The 20,315-nt window shown below is 42.6% G+C and overlaps 1 protein-coding gene and 1 pseudogene across 1 annotated transcript in view; both read left to right on the forward strand.

Moving 5' to 3' along the window:
• The window catches only part of PLPP4 (phospholipid phosphatase 4), a 139,206-nt gene that overhangs the window by 70,430 nt on the left and 48,461 nt on the right, over positions 1–20,315 (forward strand). The gene's annotated exons all lie outside the window — the stretch shown is intronic.
• LOC120873974 lies at positions 16,900–18,643 on the forward strand (annotated as a pseudogene).

Here is a 20,315-nt window from a genome sequence, read left to right on the forward strand (position 1 = left end):
GGGCTGCCATCTATGGGGTTGCACAGAGTCGGACACGACTGAAGCAACTTAGCAGCAGCAGTCACAAGCCAAAGAAACCTGGAGCCACTAGAAGCTGGATGAGGCAGGAAGGAGTCTCCCCTGAAGCCTTCAGAGGGACTGTGGACCTGCCAACACCCTAATATGGGACTTCTGGTCTCCAGAACTGGGAGAGAATACATTTCTTCCATTTTCAGCCCCCAGGTTTGTGATAATTTGTCACAGTGTTATCCATCAGGCTTCTTGGCCTTCCCCAGTCAATAGGAAACGACTGGAGGCCAGACAAGAAACTGGCAAGTTTACTCGGGGCCCTACTGCAGCAAGGGAGAGCGAGAACAAGCAACAGGTTTCCCTTAATCCCTGAGCAGGGGGCAAGCCTGCTCCTTATATGGGGTGGGGGTAGGGGTGTGTCCAGGGATCAGGCCGAAGGGGTGGCTTAGGTTTTTGCCCACCCCTCAGGTTGTGGTGTGTGCTACTCTGCTGCTGCTAAGTCGCTTCAGTCTTGTCCGACTCTGTGCAACCCCATAGATGGCAGCCCACCAGGCTTCCCTGTCCCTGGGATTCTCCAGGCAAGAACACTGGAGTGGGTTGCCATTTCCTCCTCCAATGCATGAAAGTGAAAAGTGAAAGTGAAGTTGCTGACTCGTAGAGACCCCGTGCAGGACCCTGCTTTTGCTCCCAACACTCTGTGCTCCAGGCTTCTCAAAAGTGGCCGTTGGATTTCTTGGTCTCTTTCTGTCTTTTGTCCAGAATTTGCCCCACCTGCGCATGTACAGGGTTACTTTTAGTCCCAGACAGTTTCTTTGTATTTTGTTGCTCAAGGAGAGGTGTGTCCAGGTGTAAGCATCGCAGCACTGCAGCGAAAGGTCCCAGGTCCCAGGCCTCTCTCAACAGCAGCCCTGAGTAAAGAAGGAGGAGACTTGGACTGAACACTTCCTGGTTAACAGAGCAGGTCTGGCTTTAGAGCCTTAGAGGTGGGGGAGGGGAGATTGACAGAACATACGTCCTAAGGTTAATACGGCCAGGGGCACAGCATGCATGAAGGCTTAGGGTACACGGTTCTTCTAGGCTCTAGTTGTTCCTGGTATTTATGGTCGAGCATCTGTTTGGAATAATCACTTCCTCTCTGAGTTTCTTCTTCCTCTCTGAAGTCATGCTTTAAGTCAGTCTATTTTGGAGGTTGTGTAGGTACCAGTTGGAAGAAGGGCTGCTGTATTGATTTCCTGTTGCCTTATCAGGAATTCCCCGGCTGGCATTTTTCAGATGTACCTGGGATAGTATTCACCTGGGGCCGGCTTCCATCTGCTTTTCATCTGTATCCTTGCGGGGTCACTCAAGTTCTCTGCAGTTTCTGGTCTCCCAAAGATTTGGTGCTGAGCTTTAAAGGGGCTTCAAAAGTTATTAGCAGTAAGAAGTGAAACTCTTTGGGGAAAATTTCATCCTGGTTTTCAAACGGTTATCTGAGGACTGCAGCACAGTTTTGTATCTACCATTGCATCTAAACTCGGGAAGGAAATAGCTCTCATGTGAATGACTCAAGCTAGGAGACTGCTGGGTTGCAAAGAGGAGCGGTCAGGACCCTCAGAAGTTTCTTTTAGAGGCACACCCCCCCACTACCACCTTGTCAAATGCATTTCCTGATGGGTCTGCCCACCAGCTGACTTGTCCAATGGGAGGCTGATGTCCCTTTTGTGCTCGACAAGCTTTCTGACAGAGGCTATTACTATCTTTTGCTTAAGACTTCACTTTCAGTTTTCACTTTCATGCATCGGAGAAGGAAATGGCAACCCATTCCAGTATTCTTGCCTGGAGAATCCAAGGGACGGTGGAGCTTGGTGGGCTGCTGTCTGTGAGGTCGCACAGAGTTGGACATGACTGAAGCGAATTAGCAGCAGCAGCAGCAGCTTAAGATGTGCTTAATATGTTACAGATTTTTACTCTTTAGCTGACAGAATCCTCCCCAGCCTCTAGGCTTTTGGTGAGTATTTTCCTCTGCTCTTTTTTATGACAGATCAGTGATTGCCTTGCAGGCAGCTGCCGTATCCACTTAGAAAACCATTAGTGCTGCTTTCCGGATTTCTTACTGTAGCTGATAGGATGCCTAGAGGTTGGTGTGACTCATTGGTCCTTAGAGGAGGTGGTGGACCTCAGAAAGGGTGACCTCAGTGGACTCCTGTTTTGAGACACAGGCTCTTGATCCAGGGGTTCTGGACCAAGGGATCTCTGGAGACGAACCCCCCATTCTGGGTAAATGTGGGTTTGCTTCTCCCCTGTTCACAGGTAATTGGTGACCGGAAGGTAGTCGACGCCCACATGTCATCCTGCAGAACAGTTGGTTTTCTTTGAACAAAAGAAAAAACACTAATGTCTTTTGGAAACGAAAGATCTTTTCCTTAGTTTACCACAAGCAGTCAAATAGCACTGCCCTGAAGGTCTTGTGTGACAACCTGTCAGCACACAGTGTGTCCCGTGGCAGCCATGTTAGGGGACTGGCTGTGTGAGGCACAGCTTCAAAGAGCGAGTGATTTCCTTCAGAGTTTTGAGAAGCTTGGGGTTTAAAGTGAAGAAAGATGATGTGGCTTCAAAGCAAGGGTATTCTGAAAAGAGAACTGTCTTTCGTCACATTATTTCAGCTTTTGATTGGGTGTTGTTTCAACTTGCAGAAAGAGGATTGATTTCAGATAGAAAAATTGGAAAAAAAAAAACACCTTATTATTACCAAGTCAAGGTATTAAGAAACTTTTTTCTATAAAATGGTGGGAATGAATAAAGTGATACTGTATTCCGAGGTCAGCAAATGACAGCATGTGCACTGCCTGTTTTTGTAAATAAAGTTTTATTGGAACACAGATATGCCCATCACTTACATATTGTGTATGGAGGCTTTTACTTTATAATGGCAAGAGCTGGTAGTTGCAAAAGAGACCTGGCCCACAAAACTGCAAGCATATTGCCCATACTCCAAACAAACAGTATTAAAAAACATTACTTCAGGGTTCCTGGTGGGGGACAGAAGAATAGGTCAAGCACAGAGGAGTTTTAGAACAGTGAAACTGCTCTATATGACACTATAGTGGTGGATTGTGGAATGAAGCAGGGCAAAGGCTAATAGAGTTTTGCCAAGAAAATGCACTGGTCATAGCAAACACCCTCTTCCAACAACACAAGAGAGGACTCTACACATGGACATCACCAGATGGTCAACACCGAAATCAGATTGATTATATTCTTTGCAGCCAAAGATGGAGAAGCTCTATACAGTCAACAAAAACAAGACCAGGAGCTGACTGTGGCTCAGATCATGAACTCCTTATTACCAAATTCAGACTCAAATTGAAGAAAGTAGGGAAAACCACTAGACCATTCAGGTATGACCTAAATCAAATCCCTTACGATTATACAGTGGAAGTGAGAAATAGATTTAAGGGCCTATATCTGATAGACAGAGTGCCTGATGAACTATGGAATGAGGTTCATGACATTGTACAGGAGACAGGGATCAAGACCATCCCCATGGAAAAGAAATGCAAAAAAGCAAAATGGCTGTCTGGGGAGGCCTTACAAATAGCTGTGAAAAGAAGAGAAGCAAAAAGCAAAGGAGAAAAGGAAAGATATAAGCATCTGAATGCAGAGTTCCAAAGAATAGCAAGAAGAGATAAGAAAGCCTTCTTCAGCGATCAGTGCAAAGAAATAGAGGAAAAGAACAGAATGGGAAAGACTAGAGATCTCTTCAAGAAAATTAAAGATACCAAGGGAACATTTCATGCAAAGATGGACTCGATAAAGGACAGAAATGGTATGGACCTAACAGAAGCAGAAGATATTAAGAAGAGGTGGCAAGAATACATGGAACTATACAAAAAAGATCTTCACAACCCAGATAATCATGATGATGTGATCACTAATCTAGAGCCAGCCATCTTGGAATGTGAAGTCAAGTGGGCCTTAGAAAGCATCACTATGAACAAAGCTAGTGGAGGTGATGGAATTCCAGTTGAGCTGTTTCAAATCCTGAAAGATGATGCTGTGAAAGTGCTGCACTCAATATGCCAGCAAGTTTGGAAAACTCAGCAGTGGCCACAGGACTGGAAAAGGTCAGTTTTCATTCCAATCCCAAACAAAGGCAATGCCAAAGAATGCTCAAACTACCACACAATTGCACTCATCTCACATGCTAGTAAAGTAATGCTCAAAATTCTCCAAGCCAGGCTTCAGCAATACATGAACCATGAACTCCCTGATGTTCAAGCTGGTTTTAGAAAAGGCAGAGGAACGAGAGATCAAATTGCCAACATCCGCTGGATCATGGAAAAAGCAAGAGAGTTCCAGAAGAATATCTATTTCTGCTTTATTGACTATGCCAAAGCCTTTGACTGTGTGGATCACAATAAACTGTGGAAAATTCTGAAAGAGATGGGAATACCAGACCACCTGACCTGCCTCTTGAGAAATCTGTATGCAGGTCAGGAAGCAACAGTTAGAACTGGACATGGAACAACAGACTGGTTCCAAAGAGGAAAAGGAGTACGTCAAGGCTGTATATTGTCACCCTGCTTATTTAACTTCTATGCAGAGTACATCATGAGAAACGCTGGACTGGAAGAAACACAAGCTGGAATCAAGATTGCCAGGAGAAATATTAATAACCTCAGATATGCAGATGTTACCACCCTTATGGCAGAAAGTGAAGAGGAACTAAAAAGCCTCTTGATGAAAGTGAAAGAGGAGAGTGAAAAAGTTGGCTTAAAGCTCAACATTCAGAAAACGAAGATCATGGCATCCGGTCCCATCACTTCATGGGAAATAGATGGAGAAACAGTGGAAACAGTGTCAGACTTTATTTTTTTGGGCTCCAAAATCACTGCAGATGGTGATTGCAGCCATGAAATTAAAAGATGCTTACTCCTTGGAAGAAAAGTTATGATCAACCTAAATAGTATATTCAAAAGCAGAGACATTACTTTGCCGACTAAGATCCGACTAGTCAAGGCTATGGTTTTTCCTGTGGTCATGTATGGATGTGAGAGTTGGACTGTGAAGAAGGCTGAGCGCCAAAGAATTGATGCTTTTGAACTGTGGTGTTGGAGAAGACTCTTGAGAGTCCCTTGGACTGCAAGGAGATCCAACCAGTCCATTCTGAAGGAGATCAACCCTGGGATTTCTTTGGAAGGAATGATGTTGAAGGTGAAACTCCAGTACTTTGGCCACCTCATGTGAAGAACTGACTCATTGGAAAAGACTCTGATGCTGGGAGGGATTGGGGGCAGGAGGAGAAGGGGACGACAGAGGATGAGATGGCTCGATGGCATCACGGACTCGATGGACATGAGTCTGAGTGAACTCCGGGAGATGGTGATGAACAGGGAGGCCTGGTGTGCTGCGATTCATGGGGTCGCAAAGAGTCGGACACAACTGAGCGACTGAACTGATAGTGGTGGATGCTTGTCGTTGTATATGCATTTGTCGAAACCCATAGACTCTACAGCATCAAGAGTGAAGCCTAATGCAAACTGTGGACTTTGGGTGATTCTGATGTGTCAGTGTAGGTTCGTCAGTTGTAACAGCTGTTGGAGGATGTTGATAATGAGGGATGCTGTGAAGGTCCGGGTGGGAGGGGGACTTGGCATCTATAGGAAGTCTCTGTACCTTTTAAAATTTGCTGTATACCTAATGCTGGTCTCAGAAACTAAGGTCTAAGAAAAAGGCGTTAGTAAAGCAAGACCAGTGCACTTGAATTGTGCACACAGGTGTTTCATTTTTCAAGAACTTCACTATGGAATAAAAAGGAGCTATTTACAAGGTGGTGGTGGTGTTCAGTCACTAAGTCGTGAAGTATAATCAGTGCTTACGGGATGCATTCTTTAAATGACAGACGAATTTCAAGATCCGACTGGTGGCAATTTACCAGACTCATCTCGGGCACTCAGTGTTTTGCAGGCAGAGTCTTGCTCTTGAGGAGGGCACAGGTGCTCTGCAATGGCCCTGTCCTGTCTGGGGTCAGGGCAAATGCCAGGCACTTTCACACAGTGCTCTGGGTTTGGGGAGCTGGGAATTCCAGTGCAGGGACAAGGAAAGCCTTTGGAGGTAAAGCTCTTTCTTCTGTCCTTTCCCAGGAGAGTACACATGAGCAGGCGTCTGGGGTCATTTATGTTTGAAGTATCTTTATGCTACTCTCCAGCTGAGTGTAGGATTCTAGGTTGAAAATCAGTTCTGTGCAGGATTCTAGTTTACTGTGTGCTTCAGAGAGACCCTATGACATTCCCTGCTTTTGTCTTGCTTTTCTCTTTCTCTCTCTGGAACTTCTTAGGAGGCTTTATCTCTGGTCGTCTGAAGTTTCACAATGATGTGCCTTCCTGGGATTTTTTTTTCTTTATATTTGTTGTTCTGGTCTCTCAGTAGGTCCTTCTACTCTGAAACTTTATGTCCCTCCCCCTGTATTCGGTTTCTTTTCTCTGGATCCTGTGTTAGGCAGGTGTTGCATCTCCTGGGTTGATTTTATCTTTTAATTTTACTTCCTACTGTCTTTCTCTTTGTGTTTTTGTTCATCTCTCTAGGAAAGTTTAAAAATTTTATTTACCAACCCTTCTATTGAATTTTATTATGAATTTTGTATTTTTAATTTCCAAGAGCTCTTTCCTGAGCTCTTTTTAACAACAAAAAAAATAACATCAGGTTCTTTTTCTCACGGGTACACTCTCTCTTTTCTCTTTGACTGCAGGCGTCACCTGCTCCTCGCCTTCTCTTGATCTGCACATTTTTTTGGTATCTAGCTTTCCATACATATCTGGCCATCTTCCGCTGGATGTTCTTATTTAAGGTGGGAGTGCTGAAGCTAACTGGGCAGAGCCCATTAAGTGGGCTTCACTGAAGGGTGGGTGGGGAAGCGAGTTGGGGTTTCACTGCTTGACTCTGAGTGCTAGCATCTGGCCTTTACTTAGAGGCTATTCTATTCACTGGCGGGAGCTCCCCTCCCCCTCCTCCTCTGGCCGGGTGTATATGAACCTGGCATTCTGGAAGCCAAGCCCAGGGGCTTGCATTCTCACAGGTTACCTTGTAGATGTTCCCTAAGCCCCCCCTGTTTTCAGCCTGATTGTTTAGCCTTTTTCTCCACTTGACTGCTTTTTCCAAGCCCAGAGCCTTGGATGGTTAAACCTTCTACCTTCTTCAAGAGTTGAGGAGGTGACAGTTTACTGGTTCGAGGATGAGGTGGGGACCTGGAGAGTTCAGCTGCTCTCTGGGGACTTCCACCTACTTTCCTGTCCAGCCCGCATCTGACCCCTGCCTTCTGCAGTACCTCTGCCTCCAGTTCAAACCCTTGCAGGGCCCCTCCTGGTGAATTAGGGCTTCCCACGGGCATCACCATCCACAGAACCACATGGCGATGTGCCTTTCCTCTCTGAGTCAGCATCTGCTCTGCCAGCTTCTTCCCACCCTCATATATCATCGGGTAGCGTTGAGGTGCTTTTCGTTTCATTGAGATAGAATTAGTCTCCCTGTTTGTGTAGTCAGGGTTCTCAGGAGAAACAGTATCAATAGGTTGTGTGTATGTACAGAGGGAGACGAACAGTTATTTTAAGGAATTGGCTCGCGAGATCGTGAGGACTGGCAGGTTGGAAATTTGGTTAGGATTTCAAGGTTGCAGTCTCTTTTTTTAATTGTTTATTTATTGTGACTGGGTTGGGTCTTAGTTGTGGCATACAGGCTCTCTAGTTGTGGTGCGTGGACTCCAGAGCATGCAGGCTCAGTGGCTGCCCTGCGGTATGTGAGATCTGAGTTCTCTGATCAGGGGTTGAACCTGCATCTCCTGCCTTGGAAGGCTGATTCTTAACCACTGAACCAGCAGGAAAATCCCTGTGTTGCAGTCTTGAGGTAGAATTTCTTACTTGGGAAGCCTCAGTCTTTGCTCCTAAGGTCTTCAACTAATTGAATGAGGCCCACCCACATTATGTAGGGTGAGCTCCTTAACTTAAAGTCAACTGACAGTAAACACTCGTCACATCTAAAAAATGTCTTCGAAGCAACTTCCAGACTGATGTTTGACCAAACATCTGGGCACTATGGCCTAGCCAAGCTGGCACACAAAATTAGCCATCACTCTCTTATTCCTTCCTTCCCTTATCATTTTAAATTCAGGAATACCTTGGTAATGTTCTGATGCCTTAGTGTGGGGGCACCGTATTTTAGAAGATTCTCATATAACCTCAGTGTTACTTCGATGACAAGAGTCCTGGAGAGTGAAGTGCATACACCAAAGGGTCTTTGTAGGCTGAGTGTCTGGGAGTTTGCTTTTGTGGAACAAATCTAAAGGGTTTGTAAATATGGATTGAAAAATTATCATAAGATATCATCTATGCTAAGCAGCCAGGTTTAACTCCATCGAGCATGAATATTCAATGTTATAAACCAGCTGGTTTTTGGAGTGGTTAGACAGACTTTTGCATAACGATACAGGAAATAGGAGAGCAGAAGAAAATGCAAGGTTCGTTTGTTTTGTATCATTTAATGAAATGAAATTGCTGTCCAGGGTTTTTGCTGCTAGATGGGAAGCTTGAAAAAGACCATCTTCTTTTAAAAATGGTATAAAATGACATGGGCTGATTGGGTCATGTTCAGCCAGGACAAACTGGTGGTCACTTATCTGAGGTCCATTTGATTTTTGTGGCTTACCTTCTAAGTGACAAACGAGAGCTTCTAAGTGACAAACGAGAGCTTCCAAATTCATTGTCCTGTCATGGGACATCATCACACTTGGCAAGAGCCTCTCCTAGCTTTTTTCCCCTAAATTTGTATTATCTTTCATCTTAAACTTCCAGGACAGTTTCAGAGGTTCTGAGAAGCAACTGTGCTTATTTTTCAACTTTTTCATCATTGAACTGAAGACCCCCCTGAATGCTGGAAAGTCTTGCTTTGGGGATACCAGATCTTTGGAGGAAATAGTTGGCTTTAAAAAGAATCAGACCTCTTTATGGGGTGATGTTTTTCAATCTTTTTTTTTCATTATCACCCATCCTCATTTTTGTAGGCTTCCATCTCAACTTCTTTTCTCTACCATGAAATATTAATTCCACTGATATATTGTATTAATATTATGGCCATTTGGAGGGCCACAAAAATTATAATATCTAGAATTTTCTCATCTCCCCAAGAATCAATTTTTGTCCCCTTGGGGGGGATACTACTCTAATGGCAGAAAGTGAAGAGGAGGACTAAAGAGCCTCTTGATGAGGGTGAAGGAAGAGAGTGAAAGAGCCAGCTTAAAACTAAATATTGAAAAAACCAAGATCATGACATCCGATCCCATTACTGCATGGCAAATAGAAGGGGAAAAGGTGGAAGTAGTGATGGATTTCCTCTTCTTGGGCTCTAAAATCACTCCAGACGGTGACTGCAGCCATGAAATCAGAAGACGTTTGCTTCTTGGCAGGAAAGCTATGACAAACCTAGACAGTGTGTTGAAAAGCAGACACATTACTCAGCTGACGAAGGTCTCTATAGTTAAGGCTATGGTCTTCCCAGTGGTCATATATAGTTGTGAGAGCTGGACCATAAAGAAGGCAGAGCACCAAAGAACTGATTCCTTTAAACTGTGATGCTGGGGAAGACCCCTGCGAGTCTGCTGGACAGCAGGGAGATCAAACCAGTCAATCTTAAGGGAAATCAACCCTGAATACTCACTGGAAGGACTGATGCTGAAGCTGAAACTCAAGTATTTTGGTTACCTGATGTGAACAGCTGACTAACTAGAAAAGCCCCTGATGCTAGGAAAGTTTGAGGGCAGAAAGAGAAGAGGACGTCAGAAGATGAGATGGCTGGGTGGCATCACCAATGCAATGGACATGAACTTGGGCAAACTCTGGGAGATGGTGAGGAGCGGGGAGGCCTAGTGTGCTACAGTCCATGGGGTCTCAAAGAGTTGGACACGACTGGGCGACTGAACAGTGAGGGCTATATGGTCTCGATTGGGAATGAGTATTCTTGGGCAGTAGTTCTCAACTGGACAATTAAAGGAATGATGCTAAAGCTGAAACTCCAGTACTTTGGCCACCTCATGCGAAGAGTTGACTCATTGGAAAAGACTCTGATGCTGGGAGGGATTGGGGGCAGGAGAAGAAGGGGACGACCGAAGATGAGATGGCTGGATGGCATCACTGACTCGATGAACGTGAGTCTGAGTGAACTCCGGGAGTTGGTGATGGACAGAGAGGCTTGGCGTGCTGCGATTCATGGGGTCACAAAGAGTCGGACACGACTGAGTGACTGAACTGAACTGAACTGAACTGAGGGGACATTAGCAAAGTCCAGAGACATTTGTGGTTGTCACAGGGGCATGTGTAGAGGGTGTTACCAGCATTTCCTCTGTGGATGCCAGGGATGCCGCCAAACGTCCTACAGAGCAGAGGACAGTCCTCACGACAAAGAAGGATCCAGCCTCAAATGTCAATGATGTCGAGGCTGAGAGCCCCATTCTCAGATAATTGGGCAAATATATGGAAGAAATTGATCTTTCATATGTTAAATTCATCCACTCTTCAGGTTCTTGGTCTGGATAAATAGAGTATTTTTTAAAATGGTTACTGTTTAATTAATTTAAAATACTCTCCCTCAAAGACTTGGCTCACCATTTGACGTCCATGAAAAAAAGATCACGGTCAGATTAAAGGTTGTAATTAAAGCCTAATGCCTTTTTACTTCTGTCTTTCTTTTTACTTTGTTTATTATAAAGACATTCAGACATATAAAAGAAAACAGAGCTAATGAATCCCTACATGCTCCAAGTACAGGAATCTGCCCTTCTTCCATCCTGTTTTTCTCTGCCCATTTCCTGCCACCCCTGAAGGATGCTGACAGGTTCTTTTTATTGGAGCATAACTGCTTTACAACGCTGTGTTCACCTCTGCTGTACAAGGAATTGAATCAGCTGTATGTATACATATATCCCCTTCCTCTTGGCTCTCCCTCTCACCCCCAGCCCCACCCTTCCCATCTAGGTCATCACAGAGCACTGAGTTGAGCCCCTTTTGCTTCATAGCAGGTTTCCACTAGCTATCTATTTTACACATGGTAGTATATCTTTTAAAAAATTATTTTAGCATTTTAAGGTAAAATTTTCATTGAAATGCATAAGTCATTGCTCTTCGGTCTTGAGAAGTGGACTCATTATGTAACCCATATTCCTATCACAATCTAAGGTATTTCCATCACCTCAGAAGGTTCTTTATGTTCATTTCCAATCTTCATTCTCTTGAAATAACCGCTGTACTGTTTTTTTGTTTTTTTTTTTAAACCTTTAGATTAGCTTTGCCTACTTTAGAACTTCATCTAACTGGAATAATGCAGTGTATTCTTTTTGAGTCTGGCAGTTTTTGCTCCATATAATATCTTGAAGTTCATCCACATTGTTATAAGTATCCATAATTTGTTCTTTTTTTATTGCGGCAGTGTATTTTGTTGTAATGAATATTCCACAGGTTTTTTGTCTTTCTGGTTATTTCAATTGTAAATTAAGCTGCTATGAACCTTTGTGTGCAGTTCTTTTAGTGAACTGTGCTGACATTAATCTTGGCTAAATATCGGTGAGTGATATTGCTAATGTAAAAACATTAGGATATGTTTAACCTTTGAAGAAACTGCCAGATATTTTTCACAAAATGCTTGTGCTGGTTTACATTCCCCCGGGCAATGTGAAAATTTCAGGTATGCTGGATCTTCACCAACATTTGCTGTTACTGGTATTTTTATTTGCTTAGTCATTTTGGTGGGTATGTACGGTGTCTCATTGTACTTCTCTGATACTAACGATGTCACTGCCATTTTCATTCACCTACTGGCTGTTCTCATATCTTCCTTGGTGCAGTGTCTGTTCAAATCTTTTTTCCATTAATTATTTTTGTCTACTTGTGATTAACTGGTGATGATTCTTCATATTCTGTTTAGAAGCCTTGTGTCAAATAAATGTTTTGTGAATATGTTCTCCCATTAGTGGCTTGCCTATTTATTTTCTTAATAGTATCTGTTGATGAGCAGTTTTAAATTTTGATTAAATCTTACTTGTCACTTTTTCCATTTGTGGTTATTGCTTTCTGCGTTCTATGTAAGAAATCTTTCCCACCTTCCAGTTATAAGCTTGTCTTCATATGTTTTCTTCAAAAGCTTTATGGTTTTGGTTTTATATTTAAACCCATGTTGATTTTTGTTCATTGTGTGAGACAGTGTTTAAAAGTTAATATTTTTTGCATTTATATCCATTTTAAGCACCATTTATTGAAACAATTTTTCCTTTCACCATCAACTAGCTTTAGTGCCTTTGCAGAAATTAACAGACCATACAAGTGTGGTTCTATTTCTGTACTCTCTATAACGGTCATTAATCTGTCTGCGTATTCTTTTTCTAGAACTGCACTGTATTGATTACTGTAGCTTTATGGTAGGTCTGTTGAAGTCAGGCAGCTGGAGTCTTTCATCTTTGTTCTTTTTTTTTCTCAAGGTTACTTTGGCAATTATAGGTTCTTTACTTTTCCAAGATATATGCTGTGTATGAATTTTCATAAGAAAGTCTTCTGGCATTATAATTGGGATTACACTCAATCAACAGAATTTGAAAAGAAGAGTTAACATGTATTATTTAGTTCATATCTCTAGTGAAGCTTCCATTTTCCTCTTAATTGCTTTTCATCACAACCTCGAGTGTTTCTGAGTGTACCCTTAGGCTTGAACTTGACCATGTTCAAATAAAATCAGTTCCTTTGAGAAGAGCTCCAGAGTTCTGTTTTAAGATGTGTCTTCCCGAGCCTTGTTTCTGGAGCTGAAGATAGGGATAATGACAGGTTCCTTCTGAGTGATGCTCATGCCTAGGACTTGGCCACTGGAAAGAGGGGAGCACAGTAGCTTCTGATCTTCAGGGTGATGAATACCAGCAGCCTGTCTCTCCCAGCAGGATACCATTGCCCCCGACTAGGAGCTGTGAGAAGAGGGAGGGGGAGCCCTGTGTTCTAGGCCTTATCCATCTGGGATGGACCTTCCTTCACACTAGACTGGAAGGGAAGGAGCAAGAATGGATCAAGGTTCCGATGCCAGAGATTTTCATTGTCCCTAGTGAGTTTTAGTGTCTTCTTAAATGACTATTTCTTCATTTGCTGTACGCTCTTAGGATCACTTCCAGAGACTTGATTATATTTTTAGTAATGTTTTCCAGTTTAGCTTGGAAGTGGGGTCCCCAGAGCTTCTCATATGCCCGTGTGGAAGTGAAACTCCCTTATGTCACTTCTGATAAATTGTGATTTTAAAGTAATTTGTACATTTATCTATACCATTGAATTTGTTAACATAAAGGTGTTCATACTATTACCTTATTGACTTTTTCATGTCTGTTAAGATTGGTGGTACTAGGCCCGCTTCCATTTCTGATATAGTAATTTGTTTCTGATCCTTTTTTTCTTTGATTAACTTACTTGCAGTTTATTGATTTTATTAAACTTTTCAAAAAACCTACTTTGTCTTTATTTTTTTTATTTTTATGTCTTTTCTGCTTTGTTGATTTTGGTTCTTATCTTCATTGCTTATTTGCTTTTAATTTGTGTTTAATTTGCTCATACTTTTCTAGCTTAAGTTAGAAATTTAAATATAATTATTTAAAGATTTTTTCCTTTCTAATGTAAGCATTTAAAGCTATCAATGTCTCTATTTTAGCTATACTCCACAAAATTTTTTATATTGTATTTTTATTGTTATTATGTTCAAAATATTTTCTAATATCCCTGTGATTTCTTCTTTGATCTATGTGTTATTCAGAAGTGAATTTTTAAATTTCCAAATATTGGAGGCTTTCCCAGCTATTTTAATGTAATGAATTGTTAACTTAGTTTTATTGTGACTGGAAAACATATTTGAGAAAATTTCAGTCTTTTGAAATTTATGGAGATTTGTTTTATAATAGCCTAGCATATTCTTTATCTTGGTGGATATTTCATTCACACCCAAAAACATATTCTGAATTTTTTGGGTGTGGCATTCCATGTGTGTTGATTAAGATGTTGTCATTCAGAGATTTCTAATTCTTTTTCTTTGTCTCATTGTTATCAGTTAAGAGTTTGATAGTGTTCACTATGATTATAGATTTTGCCTGTTTCTCCTTTTTGTTTTGCTGGTTTTGCTTCATGTGTTTTGGAGTGCTTTCTATTGGCACTCACACATTTATGATTGCTGTATATTCTTGTTGTCTGACCCTTTCTTTAATCATTATGAAATGTCCTCTACTCTCCATTCTCTCTCCCATTGCATGTAATGACATCTTGTGGATGTGAGGGCCCTAGACTCCTCAGAGAGCTTGTTCTTGGCCCATGATTGTAGAATGGACTTTAATTATAAAGGAATAATTGTTGGAAAAGCAGCTAGTTTGTGTGGGTGTTTCTTTTATCACTGTTTCAAATCATTGACTTTTAATTCAGTCTTCCAAATTTGGGTCCAGGGATCATTTTCAGTTCAGTCACTCAGTCGTGTCTGACTCTTTTCGACCCCATGAATTGCAGTATGACAGGCCTCCCTGTCCATCACCAACTCCGGGAGTTCACTCAAACTCACATGCACCGAGTTGGTGATGCCATCCAGCCATCTCATCCTCTGTCGTCCCCTTCTCCTCCTGCCCCCAATCCCTCCCAGCATCAGAGTCTTTTCCAATGAGTCAGTTCTTCACATGAGGTGGCCAAAGTACTGGAGTTTCAGCTTTAGCATCAGTCCTTCCAAAGAACACCCAGGACTGATCTCCTTTAGAATGGACTGGTTGGATCTCCTTGCAGTCCAAGGGACTCTCAAGAGTCTTCTCCAACACCACAGTTCAAAAGCATCAATTCTTCGGTGCTCAGCTTTCTTCACAGTCTAAATCTCATATCCATACATGACTACTGGAAAAACCATAGCCTTGACTAGACGGACCTTTGTTGTCAAAATAATGTCTCTGCTTTTGAATATGCTATCTAGGTTGGTCATAACTTTCCTTCCAAGGAGTAAGCGTCTTTTAATTTCATGGCTGCAGTCACCATCTGCAGTGATTTTAGATACGTTCTAAAAATAAAAATTCAGACAACCACATGTCTTCTGCAGTGGACATCTTTTGGGATATAGATAGATGGAAGGAAGGACGAGATATAGGTAGATAAATATAAGATAATACTGTTCTACAATCCCATTCTCTGGAAACTGTCCCAGTCCCAGCCTCAGCTGGGCACCTGCCATGGAAACATTATCTTTTGGCTTTAGAACCACACCAAGTCCTTTCTTTGTGTTTTCAAAGATTCATATCTAGTGTGTATATCCTTAGAACCAATGTGGTTTCTTTTCCCTTTTGGCTAGATCTCATGTATGTACCCTTATTCCCATGAGGGTCTCCACAGGATGTATTTCATTACAGACCTGCTTCCTCATTTCTCCCACTGGCTTTGGGGGCCATCTCTCTGGCCTCTTTTGGCATCTACTTGGAAAATGCAAAGTCATTTGAATGTTGGCTGGAGCCAACTTAATTAGGAAGTTGAGTCTGCTGAAGGCAAATGAAGCAGATCATTCCACAGCTAAGTGTGTGCAGTTGTTGGGTGATTCAAGCCAATGCTTCTTTCCACCCATCCGCCTCTGGAGTCTGCTAATTACTGCTAAATAGTGCCTTCCTTTTATGCCAGCAGCAGAATTAGCACTAGGATACAGAAGTAGATAAAGCATTTCAAGCCTTTGAAGAGTTGTTGTTGTTTAGTCACTAAGTTGTGTCCAACTCTTTGCAACTCCATGGACTGTAGTCCATCAGGCTCCTCTGTCCATGGGATTTCCCAGGCAAGAATATGGAGTGGGTTGCCATTTCCTTTTAGGGAATCTTCCCGAGTCAGGGATCGAATCCTTGTCTTCTGCTCGGCAGGCCCACTGAGCCCTTTGACGAGTAGGACATTCTAGAATGATGATATCACGTGACTCTATAGCTTTAAACTCTGCAGTGACTTCCAGCGCATCTCAGGGATAATCCAGAGTCTTCAGACCTTGCATGATCTGACCCCTGTTGCCTTTTCCCCTCATGTCCTGCTCCCCTCCCCCAAACCCCTTCTTCATACATTCCAGCGACCCTATCCTTTTGATGATAATGCAAAAGGATATCATTTATTGATCATGTCAAGCATGTCAGGGATTGTGTTAGTGGCTGTAAAGGACATATCCCATTGAATCTTCACAACATACCTCTGAGGTCAGAACTCTTTTTTTTTATTTAATTTTTTTACTTTAGAATATTGTATTGGTTTTGCTTACTAGTTTTCTTATCCAGATGAGGAAACTGAGGCTGAGAGAAGATAATCATTTTTCCTGATGTCACACAGCCAACATATCCCCAAACCGGCATTTGTACCTAAATCATCTGACTTTAACCCAGACTTTTGATTTCAGAGCCCAACTCTTGACAGTCCTCTCAACACGAGACATTCTTGTTTGTTTCTTCCTTGGCTTTGAACTTGCCCTTCTCGCACAGCTCGCAAATGCTATCAGAACCCACTCATATTTCTTTAGCACTCGCTAGTCCTGCACATCAGTTTCCAACTACCAATACCTGCTTCTCTCTCTGAGGCTTCTGCTGGCTGCCAGAACCCTGTCTGTCTATACTCAGGACAGACTGAGCACGTAGGGGATGAATGCTTACCCTGCTCCCTAGAGCAGCCCTCGGCTAGTGATTTCCGGGAGATGGTGTATAAATACCCCAGTTCCCTTGCCCCTTAGGTGGGATAGGTATGAGTTGTGTATTTTACAGTGTCTCCCAGAGTTCCCCCATGGGATCGAGCTCTTGCTGCCCACAGAGTAACTTATTTGATGTCATATGCTTTCTCAGCTTTCTGCCTATCCCTGTCTCACTCTCCACCAATGTTAACTGGGATCATCTTCCTAGGCAGCTACTTGCACTTGAATCCATCTCAGGGTCTTGTCCTGAGGGCACCCAGACCAAGGTATCACCATGGCTAGCTCCTGCTTATTCTTGAATTTCAGCGTGAAGGTGGCTTTATTCAGGAAAACCACTCTGAATACTCCTACACTTTTCTCAGCATTCTTGTCATAGCACATAGTTGAGTCTGTAATTATCCTGGTTGTTTACCTGTTTTTTTTAAATCTGTGTCCACTCCATGAAAGCAGGGACTTCATTATCTCCAGAACTGAGATGTTCCCTGGGACTGCACAGTGAATGGCTCACTATAGATGCCCCCAAATATTTATTGAACTAATTGATCTGTTAACTTAATTGAATAAAGACTCAACTGAAGCTACATTTATGCTCCAAAAGTGTGTTCAGGACCCCAAATTCACCACCAACACTGAGTTTTCAGAATTCCCCTGCCTTCCTTTATCTAGGGTAAGAAAGGGACCCGAGCTGTTAGAATAATGTGGTCAGCTCTCCTTCTAATCAGCAATGTCATTTCATGGCAAACACAACTTTTCAGTCTTCCCTTTCACTTTTTAAGAGATGAAGGGATATAGTTGAGATGAGGTTTCAGAACTCATTTTGAGTGATGGAATACTTTTTCAGCCGCTGTCACCAGTTTTGAAAGAGAGTTTAAAATACCTCCCAAAGGCCCTTGTTTCCCCGGCTCCCTCTTGCTGATATTCTGAGCCCCTTGCCCAGCTCTCAAGAGGCTCAAGTCATCTCCCCCAGCAGGTGGGGCCTGGCTGTGGAGGAGGAAGGCAAGAGGCTCTGCTTTGCCCAGCTCTGGGAACACAGCACCGCCCCAACCATGGGGTCCGTGTGTTCCTTGGGCTATGACCTGTACAGGGTCCACGATTACACAATACCATCGATGGAGAAAGTCCTTGTGAAAACCAACATTCAGATAGCTCTTCCTTCTGGGTGCTATGGGAGGGAAGCTCCACGTTCTGACTTGGTAAAACATTTCACAGAGGTAGGAGTGTCCTAGACTATAGATTATAGAGATGTTGGTGTTGTTCTGTTTAATTTTGGCAAAGAAAAGTTTGAAGTCAAAAAGGGTGATCAAATTGCACAAATTATTTGTGAATGGATATTTTACCCAGAAATTGAGGAAATTCAAGCTTTAGATGACACTGAAAGGGGTTCAGGAGGTCTTGGTTCTACTGGAAATAATTAAAATTTATGCCAAGAACGGAAAGTGGAAAAAAAAATGTACTTTTGCCTTGAAAATCAAGGCTTTGCTTAAAGTGAAAAAGGGGAAGAAAAAACAAAAAAACAACCTCCCAAAGATGTGGTGAGTATTGAAAGGGATAAAGGCTGTGAAGCCACTTGTACTGAGCTGAGCACCCAGTAGGTACTTTGTGACTAGATCCTCTCTCTGACTCCTCCTGCAGAGCTGGTTAATCCTGATAATGCCTGCAGAGACCAAGATGACACTGTGGGTGAGGGTCCTTTCTGCATGGAAGCCTTGAGTGGGGCCTGGAGGCTGGGAATTGGGGACTCCTGGGAGGAGAGACCAATGAGCTTCTTTACTCCAGAGCTTTGGCCTTCCTGAGTCTTCGCTTGTTTTTGTAAGCAAACGTATTCAGAAGTTAAAATTTACTTGGGAGTGTCTTTGTGCTTATTTCTGCCAATAAATGGATTCAATTTCAGTTGGTTTTCTCTCATAGGATTATCTCCCTCAGTTTTCCAGACCATAAGAATCTCTACAGTTTTTCATCAAAAGCAAGGAAGGAAGGGGAGAAAGGGAGGAAAAACACATTGCTTTCTTTATGTTTCATTTACTAGCTAGAGGCTAGGGGAAACTCAACAGGCTTCAGATCCCGTGGTGATTAGTAACTTTGTTGTTTTTTTTTAATATATATATATATATGGCTCATATTTTTGTCCTTCCCTAATATGGCCTTTTGATCAAATGTTCAGGTTTCTGACCTGGATATTCTTTACCACACCTTACAAATAAGACAAGAGTCCATTTACTTTCTTTCAAAATTACTCCCTTCTGGAAAAGAAGAAAAGTGACTGGCATTTGCTGACTGCGTAGAGCCAAGGAGCCCAGTGAAGAACTGCCTGGGTCACTTCATTACTTGGTTTTATGTTCAGAGGTTTGTCTCCTCCTGTTGTTAGGATTTAGCTATAAAATCCAGAGGGACTTCCCTGGAGTTTCAGTGGTTAAGACTCCGTGCTTCCAATGCAGGGAAGCAGGGGGTGGCTGGTTCGATCCCTGGTCAGGGAACTAAGATTCTGCATGCTGCATGACGTGACCGAACAAAGCAAAAAAGAAAAACAAGTGGGATGCTGCCACGTATTTCATGATCTGGCCTTTGTCACAATATCTTAGGTAGAATTCCAAATACCCTGTAAGTATTTCAGAAAGTATTCATTTGCGCATTTCTTTAGTGATTCAGTCATTTATTCAAGCCGTGTTTCATGGAGACCTACTATGTGTCAGGTCTGCTTGTGGTGTGATAGGAGGCAGACACCATTCCCATCCTCGCAGCCTTTCCAGAGCACGGCCTCAGCGAGCCATATGGTGCCTTAAGCCCACCAGGGTAAGGCGTCTCTTGCTCCCGGCAGATGCAGTCCCGGTACAGGGCATCGTCAGTGAAAGCAGGTGTGGGCATCGTCAGTGAAAGCAGGTGTGCTTCATCAGGTGGGAGCCCTTGGGCAGTGAGCATTTTCAACAACCATTCTTGGCAGCCCTGATGGACAGCTGTGGACATTAAACAAATTACTACTCAAATAGACACTTAATTACAAGCCTGACATAAACAACTAAGGAAAGTACCTAATGCATAGTTATTGAGTATGTCTCTTACATAATCAGAGGTGTCTGGGGCAATTTGGAAGGAGGAGTGCATGAGGACATTCTCATCAGAAGAACCCCAAGCGTCCCCACCCATCGTCTTGGTGCCTGTGGAGAAGAGAGCCAGGGCACTTAGATAAGTTCAAGACTGTTCGATTTCTGGTCTAACCACTTATTCAATTAGAGCATTTATTTATTTTTTTATATTCGTAACTATGCATTGCTGACTGTCCAAAGAATGCCATTTTAAGACCTATCATGGGGTAAAAAATGATAAATTTGCTTTTGTAATCATTAGATTTCTCTACATAAATAATTTCATACTTAAGAACACTTTAGTATTAGTTATGATAGAAAGAGAAGAATTATTTTCAGATTCAGACAGATGTGAGTTTGGCCTGGCTCCATTACTTTGCAATGATGTGCTCTTGGGCAAATTGCTTCATGAGTTTCTGCCTCAGTTTATTCATCTGTAAAATAGGATTTCTAATGCCTACCTTTTTAGGTGTGGGGAAAATTAAATGTGATGATTTAGCGCCCAATCCCCCTTGAGCT

This window comes from Oryx dammah, unplaced genomic scaffold (assembly GCF_014754425.2).
Source record: "Oryx dammah isolate SB20612 unplaced genomic scaffold, SCBI_Odam_1.1 HiC_scaffold_14, whole genome shotgun sequence".
Classification (NCBI taxonomy): Eukaryota; Metazoa; Chordata; class Mammalia; order Artiodactyla; family Bovidae; genus Oryx; species Oryx dammah.